Here is a 13,592-nt window from a genome sequence, read left to right on the forward strand (position 1 = left end):
AGTTCGTTTCCAGAGGGGAGACCGTACTGGGGAGCGATTACACGTGTTGGGCCGGCTAGGGAAAGGCAGCAACAGCACGTGCTGCGTTTGCTTGCCCCAAACACCGGTCTCGTGCTGTTATTTATTTAGATATTGGTGGCTCCCAAATCTGCCGCTGGGGCCGCAGAAGGTGGAAGTGGAAGTGGTGCCCTGTTCCTGAAAGGGATCCACAGGGGAAGACTGGGAAGTGTCTGCTCTACGTACAAACTGGTCTATATCCTTATTTCTCATCTTTAATTCATTACTGTGTTATAGTCGTACTTTACACAGACTGTAATTACATTGTAGTTTATATGAAAATTACAAAGCAATTTCAGTGCTTTTTAATACATAATTATCTTTCAGTTGATAAAGCTGAACAGTTACATTTAAAGTACCTTTTACTCCAAAGGAATAAGTCTGAATACATGTGCTATTAAAATCCAGGTATAATAACTGAATTGTACCGCTCCCATGATCATGAAGGGAATTTGGGATGGTATAAGACATGAACGCAAACCACCATCTAAGAGCAGTGCAGTTCTGCAGTTGTGTTACATGACGGTTTTTGCTGGCCATTTGCTGCAGTGCCATCGCGTCCAGCAGCAGGGACGCGGACGCGGCTGGGGCTGGGGCCGGCGGGAGGGCTTGCAGCACCCGAAGGTCTCAGGAGGCTTCTCAGAGGGCTTCGGGTGAGGGAGCTGTGTGCCCCGAGGCCTCGGCTTGCGCCTGGGGTCCGCTCAGGGCCGAGGATTAGTGGATGTGGGAGACATGCCTCCCTGTGAAAGGCACGGCCACAAAAAGTTTCAAATGCTTTTCCTTGGCTTCTTTGTGGAAAAAACAGGACTATTATTCCTTTGAGCGCTATCCAACCTAGCTCCGAGCCAGGGCCGTGCTGATGACTCATTTCCTTTGATTTTTCCTTTTGTCAGTGGGACACTGCCCTCGCGAGGGAGGGGGAAAACCAAGCTGCAGACAGAACAGATAATATTTGCTCGTTTCTCTTCCAATTCCCTCTCAGAAAGAAGAAAGGCGAGCAGCCCGGCCTCACTGGAGATAGCGATTTTCAACACTTTTGATAAATTTTTTACAGGATTTCTCTCCAGGTTCTCCTGTATGATTCCTGCATGCAAAACAACATTTTTGACTCCACTCGGTTGCGTGCTCTGCGCGAGCCCGTCTAGCAAGGCAGCGCTCGCATCTGCCGAAAGGACGCGGAGTCCTCCGTGGCCCCGGCCGGCGCCCAGCCGCATGCAAGACCCCAGCGCTCGCTGCAGTCGATGCAGCTTCAGAGCCAAAAGACCTTTGGAAACCTGCCTTTGTGTCAGAGAATGTCCCTGCGATCAAAGAATGAAAATGCTGTCTCAGGACGTTGCTGTTAATTAGGAAGCTGAATTAATTTTCAGTGTTTGATTAAGCCATTCTGGATTCTGTGGTTCCTGTTACAAATGAGGATTTTCGTGGTTGATGTAGCTCGTTTTGTCTGAGTCTCCACCAGGGCAGACTGGCGATGTTTGACTTTGAGCTTTAATGTTACCTGGCCATTTGCTGGGCTTATTTTATGTTTATAGGCTTCTTTTATACATTTTTTAACTGCAATAATCTTAAGAAAAAAATTGAGCCTGTATTTCCCTTTGCTGGTACGTTGTAGGTGGCTGTGTAATTTGGACAAGAATTGCAGAAATTTTCCCTCTTGGTAATCTGTAGGAACAGCTCTTGGTGTTTGCTCAGTACTGTGGATTTCTATCTAATGTTTTCAGCAACCCTTAAATACTTTGCAGCATTGTTGCTGAGACAGAAAGATAAAGTTGCTTTTCCTCCGTTTCCTCCATTTTCCTCCATCATCCATTAGTTTCGAAGCTGTGATTGCCACGCTGTTGGTGCTAGCTTTCAGGTCTTCAACGTCTTCTCCAGTCAGTGGATTTTCCTCTGCCATTTTGTCACTGTTTCAGGGAATACCCGTGACCTTACATAGGCTGCTAGTGAATACGCAAAGGGTTTCTAGCCACCTTCTGGAAATATAATGTAGTAGGAAAAAATGTCATTTTTAATCTCAAATATAATTTTAGATTTATTTCTTAGAATGCATTAAAATATTACATTTCCTAATATCAGGCTACATAATACACATGCATAAAAGAAACATTTTTACCGTTGGAGTTGGAAATAGTCAAAATAATATATTCAGAGTAATTAAGAATAAAGTCACTTTATGCTGCTTCTGAAAAATCCCTAAAGCTTTACAGGCAAATGTGCAATTGAAATTCTCTTTTAGCTCACAGTTTAAAAACATTCGGCTGCTTTGTATCGCCGGCTCTCCCAGCGTACTGCCTTCGAAAAACACTCGTCCGTAAAAGGCAGAAGAGCAGCACTGCCTTTTCCCCTTCTTCATTTTAACCGTACGTAAGTTTTCTTTTTCGGCTGTCGTTGCCAGAAGCTGGTGTAACCTGATTTGATGGCCGTACCGAGGAAACTTGCTGAGGTTCGTACGCGATGATCTGGGCCTAATACGATTGAGGACAATTTCTGAGAGAAAATCTGATACTCCGCCTTCCCTCGTCCCCGCTTTATTAGCAGCCTGCTGCGTAAGGCGTTTCTCGGAAACCCGGTCCCTTGTCTCCCCTAATTGATTTAGGCACCTTTCTTGCCGTATTCATGGGTACAGTTAGGAGAAAGCAAGCCCTCCAGACGCAGACGCGCGGTCGGCTGGACGGCTCTCGCAGCAGGATCGCGGTCTCCCTCGCGCCCGGCTGATTGCTGTACGCGTGCGTGCTCCCGTTCGTTTGAGATCTCCCCTAAATGTTCAGTGCTATAAGTAACTGAGGTTTTTGTTAGGGACAGAAACAAACAGTGGAATCTGCGTGCAGCAATCATATAAATGAGCAGATAGTCCGTGACAGAGACATTTCCTTTCGATAAAACAATTTGAGAAATAACTGTTTAAAAGCTGCATTTGCTTATAGGTTTTTTGGAGGGGGTGGGGGGGTGAAGGAGGACATCCTTCTTTCTATTTTACCCTTTAACTTAAAAAGCCAGCAAGGAAATGCCAAGGATTCAGTGCAGTCTTTCCATTTGGCGTTACTCTGTGTGGAGCCGGGGATGGGAACGGGAACCATCCATCTTTCTATCAACTCCGAAAAAGAATGAGTCAGAAACACATCGTTATTTTTGTTAAGATTCAGTCACTTCAGTGAAAAAGATTAAAAAAAAAAAAAACCCTCAAACCTCTTACCTGCCATAAGTGAGTAACAAGATCAAATTAAACAGTGTCAGGTAGGAGGCCTTGGGGGCGAGTCACGGCCCGCACATTTGTGGCTAATTGACTTAAAGAGGGTGGTGTGGTGGGACACGACCAGGGCAGCCGGGGGCTGAGGGGTGACGTGGTGCCCTGCAAAGGGCTTTGGTTGCCTCCCTCTCTGGGAATCAGAAGATATGGAGAAGCAAGTGATTTCTCCTGCTTCCTTAATTGCTGTGTGTTGAATTTTCTTGGTAAGCGCTTGAAATGTGAGACTGGGGGAAGAGGAGATGAGGAAGTAGCTGAACAGGATCAATGACTTTTAATTTTCCCTGATGTGCCTTTGGATAAAAATCAAATCTCCTGCGGCTGGATGTGCTAAAATAGGAATGGATATTGCTACTCTTCATCCAGCGGGACTTTATTTACTATGAGATTAGAGCATCTATTTTCTCCTGTTGCGGCAAGGCTTCCACTTTTAGCCTGGTTTCCCAAAGAACTGACACTGAAGAAACTCTCCTCGTCCCTGTGCCCTGCTCCTCCCCAGGGTTTCTGGCTCCGCCGATCGGGTTCAGTCTGGCCTGGCAGCAGGGAGAGGGCCCTCGGATGACGAACTGCTCTGGGTTGCACAGGAGGCGGCGGCTGGAGACAGGTCTCTGCAGACACCCCTGGAGGGAGAGCCTCCGCCAGAGCTCTCCCCCCGCCCTGGACAGGCAGGGATCGTCCCCGGGAGGTGTCAGGGATCCTTGGAGTGCCAGGGAACCTGCAGCCGGAGCTGGCGCCTTCCCGGACGTCGGGAAGACCAGCCACGGGATGCAGAGCCAGAGCGTGCACCAGCCCGCTCAAACGCCACTGCCTGCAGAGCAGCTTGTTTGTTCCTGTGGCTGTAAATGTTTGAACACTCGGTGGCTTTTTGGCCGGTTCTGCAGCACGGCTGCTCGCTGGCCTTCCTGGCAGTCTAGTTTTGTCGCTAACAAAACTGCAGCGCAGGACTGGAGCGGAGGGCGTTGATGCAGCTGCAGCAGCTGGCAGTGATGGGGCAGAGGCAGAGGCAGGGCCGTGCAGTGCCCGAGGGAGGAGGGCTGCCGGCGGGCTCCCCGCGGCCACGGCGCTGGCCCCGCTGCCAGGCGGCCTTCCCGGCCTCGCTCCCGGGCGGCCTTCCCGGCCCCGCAGAAGCTGCACGCGGCAGGTTCCTCACGGGTATTTCAGAGGTAGGAGGGGGCACGCGGAGCGTCCCTGCCCCCTTGCCGCGCCTCGGCTGCTGCACAGCCCTTGGGGCCCTGGGTTGGCCGGGTCGAGCCGTGGAGGTGCTCGGGGGTCGCTGGACGAGGCAGTCGCGGGGATGGGAAGGAGGGAGGCGAAGCGTTGCCCTACAGAGCGTTGCCATGTTACCCGCCAGGCAGCAAAAGATGCGGCAGCCCCGAGCGCCTCCAGCATCTGTCGAGGTGCGTGGAAGCTGCAGGAGCGAGTCCCTGCGGCCGCAGCCGGATCTGAAGGAAGAAAACACTGTGTGATCGTTCCTCGAGCAGAAAAGCAATAAGTCTGCTGTAAACGGGTAAAATTTTCTGAGACGAACACCTGAGAAGTAATGCACTAGGAAAAACGTGTGCCCCGAGGAAGCATCGCTATGGGTTTTGAGGCCGAAATGCCCCCGCGCTTCGGAGGCTGGGGCGCTGTGGAACGCGAGGTGGTAAATCCTGTCTGCCGTGCGAATGAGTCCGTGCCCTGAAACCTGCGAAGTAGTTGCTTCTTGAGTTGGGTCTTGTTAGGTCAGTGATCAAATAGATCTTCATATCTCTCTTTCGTATTTCAGAATAATTACGCTTATAAGCATAAATATTAATTTCCATTCAATATGTATGCAGTTTGGAGTCCCCAGGCGTGAATAACAATACCGAGCTGCAGAAGCTAGCATATTCCTTAAATACTTTCAGATAATCTCTAGATGGATGTATTAAGCTTCAGGTGTGTGCAAACAGGAGGGAGTTTTGCAGAGGTGCTAAAGGCTTTTCCATATCCCTCTTCGGTAGGAAGAATATCACAAGGTACAAGTGCTAGCATGAAGGAAGAAAAATGGAAAAAGGCTTTCTTTGGCCAAAAAGTCTTCATAGCATCAGTGTACTATTTCAGATATGTCTTATAGAATTAATTCTGCCTTCCTAGCAACTTGATTAGTATCTTAAAAATAATATTTTTCATAATCATTACATGTTAATCAACACTGACAGAATAACCTCTGTTAGGATAAATTGGTACGAGTTTAAAGGTGAGGTAATATGGAGTTTTGTTTCTTTCCTTGCAACTGTCCTGAATCTCCAGAAATTTTGCCTGTTTTGGGAAATGTAAGGTGAAATGTGGATATGACTGTGTCTACTAGTTTGCCTCTTAGCAACAGATTAACATGCTAAGATCAGTTTTGTGAGGGCTCCCTAAAATCACAGGAAATAAAATGGAAGGTACCCCCGGAGGCAATCTGTGCCAGCCCTTCCCCCAAGCCAGGATCAGCCAGAACTACGTTCTTGCTGGCTGCTGTTTGACTTAGCATTAGAAAGCTGTGCCGCGTTCTTTGTATTCATAGAAATATGCTACTTTGCTATTTGCAAAAGAGAAGTACATCTACATAATTAATAGGCTCAGCATGTGTTTTGTTTCTCTTTTTCTCAAGTTCAGCTTCTTGCATAGTAAAACCTTGTGGTGAGTCATATGAATTTAGACACTTTATAACCTCTGTTTTCAAACTTCTAGGAATGTTGTCTGAAGATCAGCTGGAACCTCCCCAAACTGAACTGCCAATGTGTTCATCCCTGCTGAGCGGGTGAGTTAATTCTCCTAACAGCGGAAATCTGTCTATGACTTAAATAAATACAGAGCAGGCAAGGCAATAACATCCCAACCTTACTGCAGAGCCCCAGTAGCCTGCACCAGAGCCTCCCGCTGCCTGCTCCAGAGCAGTAGTCGTGCCTGAAGCCATGGCAGCGGATGCAGCTTTAAGCAAGGCACTGATACATCATATACCTGCTTTTCCAGCTGGAAAAAACGTGAAGTACCAAAAAAGGGTTCTTGGGCTGTGTGTAACTCGGGAGGAAACTAGTTTAAAGCGTAATGAACACAGTGACGACAGTCTCAATGAGAGCGTACGCTAAGTTAGCTTGCTTTTTCTCCTTCCTGAGTATGCTGACGATGTTTGATTTCAAACCAAGGTGCATTACGAGAGCCAGGTGAGTTAGTCATTTTGACTAGCAGTTGGTCTTAATTTATCCCTTTTATTCTGTTCACAAAGAGCTTGGGGTTTTTTTCCATGAATCTTTTTGCTCAAATCAGATCCATACTTTTCAGTAACCTGAGTTCTGTACTCTTCTTGCTGTGTGCTGCTGGCTACTTGTGTGTGGTAGGATCCGACTGGTTAATTAAGTCAGGTGATACTGTTTCTGACTTCTGCCTAAATGCTCAAAACTTTTTAAACAAGGGAATAACAGGGATTTAGTAGTGAATTAGCAAGCACTCTTGATCCCACAGGAATATCTTTGTTTACATGAGAATATATTCATACAGAAACAGCCACTCCCCAACCATTTGTGCAAACAAAAACATGTTCCCTTGAATATTCATGAACAACAAGGGGCACAAACATGGTTGAACCAAGCAGCTGCTCAGAATTCATGCAAATGCTTTGTAAACACCGTTTTGCAGTATTTGACCAGCTCTAGGTACTGCTGTCAGACAGGCTCGCAAAAGAGCTGAAATGTTGACAGTAGCAGCAGAAGATTTAAAAAAAAAAAAAAAAATTAAAACCTTAATCAGTGATGAATTTGCATATTTGTTAAACCTTAGTAAGTAGAAAGGCCAACATTGGTAATGAGACTGATTCAAATTTCTGTCTTCGTTTCTGAAATACAATAACACTTCTCGTTGGTGAGGCACCTTTTCTCGGGCTGTTTTTGCTGTCTCACCTCTTGAAATATTTCCTTCCTTCATTACCTTAGTTCCATTCTGCAGTCCCCAATGAGGGAATAAATTAGTTAGTTGAAAATTCGTCCTGCATTAAATATTCCACTTGATTTCTTAATCCTTTTTTTCTCCACTAGCATCCATTCTCTCCAGCAGTGAGCAGAAGGATGCCCGAGGACTGGAGGTGGGGCAAAATTCACCTTTTTAGTCTGCACCATGTCTGTTGTTCGGCTCTTCGGGATAATGCTGTTCTGTTCAGAAATGCCAGTGTTTTACTGGGGAGAAGCGGGATGTGGCTCTTTAGCAAGAGGCAACGCTTTCCTGGTTGGGGGAGAAAATAGCGAGGAAAAATGAGGCTCTAAGGGTTGCGATGGATAAAAAGGTGGACAGGTTTTTAAGAACAGCCTCAAAGTTGGAAGAGCTAGCCTCAATTTGTTTTTGAACTCCTGATTTCCCAAAGAAATACAGTCATTTGATGGTTCTTTGCCTCATTTTCCAACTGTAGGATGAGGATTGCTAATAATAACCCTTCTGCCTGCTTGAGGCACTGTCTGTCCAAAGATTGCTAGGTGGTCCAATATTAGACAGGATTTGTCAGAAATAAAATGGAGTAACAATCAGAATAAGTAAAGGAAATAAAAACAAAAGGTGAAACTAAGCTCTAAGTTTAACTCAACTTCCATGAAGCTGAATACACTTAGTGAATACACTGATTTCTAGCAGAGGAGCTCTAGGGGCTGTGTGTTTTTTGAAAAACAGCATGTCATCACGCTCAGTGTGCTGTTTTTTGTGTAAAAGTGTGAATTAGAAGTATTTCCTGCGATTTCTGGAGCTCTACTAAGGAAATACACATGACATCCAGCTTAGATTCATTGCCTGAAATTGCGCAGACCCTGATTTCTCTGGTTTGCATCGAAACAAAAATAAAATTCTGTAATCTTGCCCGTGGGAGGTGACATGGTGCGGTAGGCAGGACACGGACTAAGCACCAAAAGGCCTATGATGTTTTAGCAGTCGCTCTGCGCCCAACCTGCTGTGTAAGTCTGTGCAAACTCCAGTTTCCACATACACAAGAACTGGGGAAAAAGCACTGTACTTATGAGTAAGCTTCTGGTTAGGCAAGCTAGTTAAAATGAGGAGCCTCAAAGAGAAAGCGGTTGTGCTCCCTTCTGCGTAAATGATTAAATTTCCTGGGTTTACATGGAGCTGAATTAACCACATAATTCTTTTTTTCCCTGTGTATTTTCTAAAATAAGTGAAAGGCGAGGCACTGCATATGACTTTCCTGCGATTATTTTTTTTTCCTTCCAATCAAGCACTGTATGTTAAATGGAGCAACGTCCTTGCTCCTTCGAGGCTGTCCGTCTGCGGCCGGGCGCTTCCGTTCGTTGACGTTGCTAGGTGACAGGGTTAGTAGCATCGTGGTACCAAGGAGGATGCAGGAACCACGAAGTTGAAGCCTGGTACAAAATAATACAAATAAGTTGGTTCTATTCACACAATTTACCGCATTACGTACGCGTTCTGGGGCGTTATTCAGGAGAAGGTGGAATACATTTGCAAAGATATGTATTTGCGTAATGCAGTGAGTGTCTCTGCTTTTGTGTGCCAGCGGGCGTAGATGAGACGCTCGCCTAAGTGGCTTACAGCTCTGCAACCCGTCTAATGTCTGTTTATAATAATATAAATGCGGTGTAGTCTGAAAAGAGGAAGGTGATCTCTGCAGCCCTTGGGCATTAGCTGCTGCCAGTGAGATACATTTTTAGCAGACTCTGCTTGTTTTGAAATGAGATGTTTGCCATGGAAACCTATGCATTACAATATACTGTCTAGTTCTGGAGTGCGGGAGAGCCTTGCAGTGAAACCAAGGCACATACCAGCTAGCACTTCTTTCTGCAGTGATCTGTTCTAAATATTATTTCCTCGTGTTTGTGATTGATTCGGTGAGGACTCCTGTAACCGCTCGTGTGGAGGATGGGAAATCTTCTCTACAAAAGATTAGCTTCCTTCCAGTCCTCTTTTCCCTCCAAATTCCAGACTTCTCCATGAAGGAAAAAACAGGGAAAATATTTTGGGGAAAGATCATATGTTTCTTACTGGGAAAAAGAAAAATTTTTAGCTTTTTATTTTAAATATTAGTTTTGCATGAGATGATGTATAACTTAATGTTAAAAAATACAATACATACAATTGGAACCTCTTTGAAAAATGTCAGCATGGGATGTTTTGACATTGCCCTTATGTTTCCCTTGCTTTCTGTCTCTTCGTCATGAATAAAAAAAATCTGTTGAATGTTGAGTAGATTTTACAAACCGGGCTTTTAATTTTGACAAGCTTGAACATTTGGGTGGAATATGGTCCTGTTTCTCAGAGGCCTTCTGCTCGCTACTGTATTCAAAAGCAGTCATCAGTAATTTGAGGGTTGCTTCCCTTCTTTAGATTTGTAAGTGGTCTTTATGTCTTTCTCTTCAAAAGAAACATAGCATTTACAGAATGGATTTGTCAAAATTGTAGCATTTTGACCATGGGTTATAGATATGACTTTTTCCATGCCATTGTGGCTTGGAGCAGCTGCTGCACATATTTTGTTGTTGGAGTTTGTATTTTAACGTATGTCAGAAGTTCCTTAGCAGCTGTGGACTTGGACCTTTTTGTGTTTTACAGAAACTTGTTAGCACTTAAAGCCTCACCAGTCACACCATTCTCTTTCTTCCCTTTTCATTTTATGTAATGGAAAATTAAACTTTGTTATAAGGAGGAGTGATTCAAAAAACATAGATTGAAACTATTGCAGCACTTATTTTGCTCTTTTTCTTTCTCTCACTGTGAGTTTTCCTTTTTATTTTTTTTCATTCATCACTTCTTCCGCTCAATTTTTGGCTGTAGTTGTCTCACAGAGAGCCAGTCTTTTGGAAGATGCCCTAGTGGGTCTTATGTTTTGATGTCCTGTGCTCCTGCTCCACAGACTCTTTTCTGAGCTGTGTAATGGACTGCCATGCTGGGACTGCTTCCCCTCCTGCACCTGAATGCTTTTCCTGAGAAATGGTAAGCCAGCTCTGCTTTGCTGCAGGGCTTTCCCACAAACTACGACTGCAAGCTTAATAACATGCAAGAAACTTCCTTTGGCGGAGGTGGGATAGGATCCCACCTTCGCCAAACTCCTCTAAGATCACAGTCTCCAGCCTACACGTAGAGGTGTCCATTGCAACCACTCAGTTAGAGTAACTGTATCCACTCCTCTATCTGCTGGTTTCTACTTCTTGTGCTTTTTGAAACTTGTCATTTTAAAAAATATCTCAGCGAACAAAGAGGGCAAACAGAGCTTGCTACGGCCAAAATAGATGAATAAATTAAAGCAATGACTCTTACAGAGAGCAGTTTAATAACCAGAGTTGCAGGCATTGCTGTGTTAAACCTGTTTTGAAGTCTGTTATGTAGTTAAACTGATTTCAGATCAAAAAATGTTATTTACATTTGCACGTTCTAGCCCAGCTTTTGTTAATAGCAGCGGAAGATGAGATGTAAATGATCTGAGACCACTAATATAAATGCAATAGTCTCCTTTCTCAAGGAGACTATTACAAGAGTGGGCAAAAAAAAAGAAAGAAAAAAGAAGTATTCAAATTCCTAACCATATTCCTACCATCCGAAGCATATTTCCAGATGCCAAAACAATCTCAGCTAGCGAAAGTGAAACTCATTTGCTCAAGCTTCCCATTTGCTGAACTTGCCTAACAAGACACTTGAGACTTAAGTTTACATTTTTACAATGAAAATTAGATGAAATGATACAAAGCCCTTCTTGTCTCCTCCCTTGATGTTTCTGCTTCTCTGACATGAGGTGATTTAGCTAAAAGATCTGCATCTTATCTAAACTCTGGACTGCACTGCTCTTCCAGTTTCTACTTGGGGGAAAATAATTCTTGGAAGTATTGGGATTTTCAGAGAATGACAAGTAATATAAAGAAACTGCCTCATTGTTTTCCCGTTCCACATCTTGCAATTAGAATGAGTAAGGAGGACACGTTTGGATTTTTTGTCTACTCTGTACCTTTAAGCTAATACTGTTATTTAGGCCCAGATTCAGGACTCAGCTGAGGTATTTAATTTTAGGCATCTAGATTTAAGTATCTAAGTTAGGAGGTCAATCCGTTTTAACAGCGTGGGCGCATTCTGCAGCGTGAGTCATATGTGGAGGCATGGAGCTCGCACTGATTTCAGAGAAATTATGTTTTCATTACAGACAGTCCAGTTAGCACCTAAAGTTAAACAGCCAGTTCTCCTGGGGTAATTGTGCAAACAATTACATTACATTTTTTTAAAAAACCTCCTACAAATACCAATTTCTTCTCACAAAAGAGAGTCAAGATGAGCGGGCCCTTTGCTCGTACTTTGACATGAATTCACTCCTACTTCTAGGCAATCTGCAGTAACGTTCCCCTTGCCTACCATGAAATGTTCAAATAATGATACTGCTACTAGAATTAGATTTGCTCTATTCTCTTTCACATGAACAGCTTTCTGCTTTTCCTAGAAAACCAGGGATAGGTTTCCGTTCTGAGAGGAGGCATGGTTTTCTGCAGTATTTTCTGATTTTTAAGGCAATCCAGATTCTTTAACCACTTTCAAACCACTTACCAGATTCTTCGTCCGTGAGAGATCTCAAGCAGAAAGTAATACAGGAACCTGATTCTTCTTTCAATGAGCACAATAGGGGATGAAGGATGATTCCACTGAACCTTATTTAATTTAATTAATGGAAGTCTTTTGCAAGTGAGAATCAGGATTACTGTCAGGAATAAAAGTGTAAATGAAAAAATGAGAGGAGATTATTTAAAAAAGAAAAAGAGGGGAAAAAATAAAGCCAAGTGAGACCCTTGTAATCTGGTTTTTAGAAGCACTTCATCAATGAAGCCCTTCTGGGCTTCACTGAGAGTCTTGGGTCCCCAGTGCCTCTGATAATCAAATACCGCTTCTTAGCTTTTAAGCAACTGATGGGGGTGGTTGCTGGGTCATATTAAAAAGGAAAAAAAAACTGAACGAATTTGTCTCACTGACAAGCAATGGAAATTTGACAATTTTGAGTTTCATTTGAAAAATCTTAGCATCTATGTTTTTTATTGTATTTTTAAGTACCCGAGGTCACCCGTTCCTTTGGATGTTCCCTGGGTGTTAAGTGATATTTGAAGCACCTAACTGAATTGAATTTCTTGACTGTGAATTTGTGGGTTTTTTAGACAACCTACATTTTCAAAAAATGCACTTCCATTATCAGTGTACCTTTTTCCCTGCTGGGGCAAGTATGGTTTCTAGCCTCACTTTATACTTCAAGAAAATTTTAAACAGGGAGATATAGCACAGTCCTCAATAAATACCTTGACTGAAATTCTGAAATGAAGGTTACACACATGCTTTATGGGGCCTTTGAGTAGCATCAGATGGACAGCCCAGGGATTAATGTGTGGATTGTGATGAGAATCAAAGGGGTTTGCAGCATTCTGGAATTCCTGGAGCCTCTTGCAGGAGCTACGCGTGTATTCGCTCAGTGTGGTTAGCTTGGACGCAAAGAAGCAGACCATGAGAAAAGACATGTTTGTGTGAAATTCAGTCTGTGTTTCACCAGTATGAATCTGGCCTCACAAAAGGTGGAGGGAAAACGGAGGATTCTGTCCAAAATTTTTTGGCTGAACATCTCAAGCCAAATCACATATCACACATGTACATCCAAAAATCTAATGCTGTGTGTCACTGAACACAGCATCTGTGCCATCCTCGTTAGTCAGCTCGCTAAAAAACAGGCCACTGATGAGAACGGATGCCCCTTTCTATAAAGCTCCTTCTTGTTATCCTGCCCATCTTATCACAAGTGGTATGACCTCACTCTGTTAGGGGAAGTGAGCTGGAAAGGGAGGGTCACTAATTCCTGGTGTTTTGAGAGAGAAAAAGGAGCGATAAGCTTGAGACTTTCAGCAAGGCATAAGGATGTTAGTGCCTGATTCCCAGGGTTGGGCACTGGACATTGGTCCTTTTGAAAATGAGAGGCTCAATGCATTTATGCTTTCCCCATTTCCCGTTTGTCAAACTGAACAAATTTCCACTTTCCCATTGCCAAGAGTGGTGGTGAGCTGAACACCATAAATATGTGCAGAAATTCTTATTTACTGTACTCTAGCTATATAATGCAGCCGTTATGTTTTAATGGTTAACATAAAACAAAATGTTTGCCCAGCTATTTTCAGGAAGCAATACATTACAATAGGGTCATCCATTTGATTAAATCAAAACATGTTTTAAATGTTAATTTGCAGTGACTGCTACTGGCCAGAGAGCACAACAGCTGGTGTGGAGGACTCTGACAATACCCTTGCCGGGGCTGCTACAAAAGCTCTTG

General features: G+C 44.0%; 1 long non-coding RNA gene across 1 annotated transcript in view; it reads left to right on the top strand.

The window, feature by feature from the left end:
* The window catches only part of LOC135330261 (uncharacterized), a 342,066-nt gene that overhangs the window by 148,259 nt on the left and 180,215 nt on the right, over positions 1–13,592 (top strand). The window contains exon 5 of the long non-coding RNA XR_010392159.1: positions 5,999–6,068. This is a non-coding gene — a long non-coding RNA (uncharacterized LOC135330261). The remainder of the gene's footprint in view (positions 1–5,998; positions 6,069–13,592) is intronic.

Source organism: Dromaius novaehollandiae, chromosome 18 (assembly GCF_036370855.1).
Source record: "Dromaius novaehollandiae isolate bDroNov1 chromosome 18, bDroNov1.hap1, whole genome shotgun sequence".
NCBI classification, from domain to species: Eukaryota; Metazoa; Chordata; class Aves; order Casuariiformes; family Dromaiidae; genus Dromaius; species Dromaius novaehollandiae.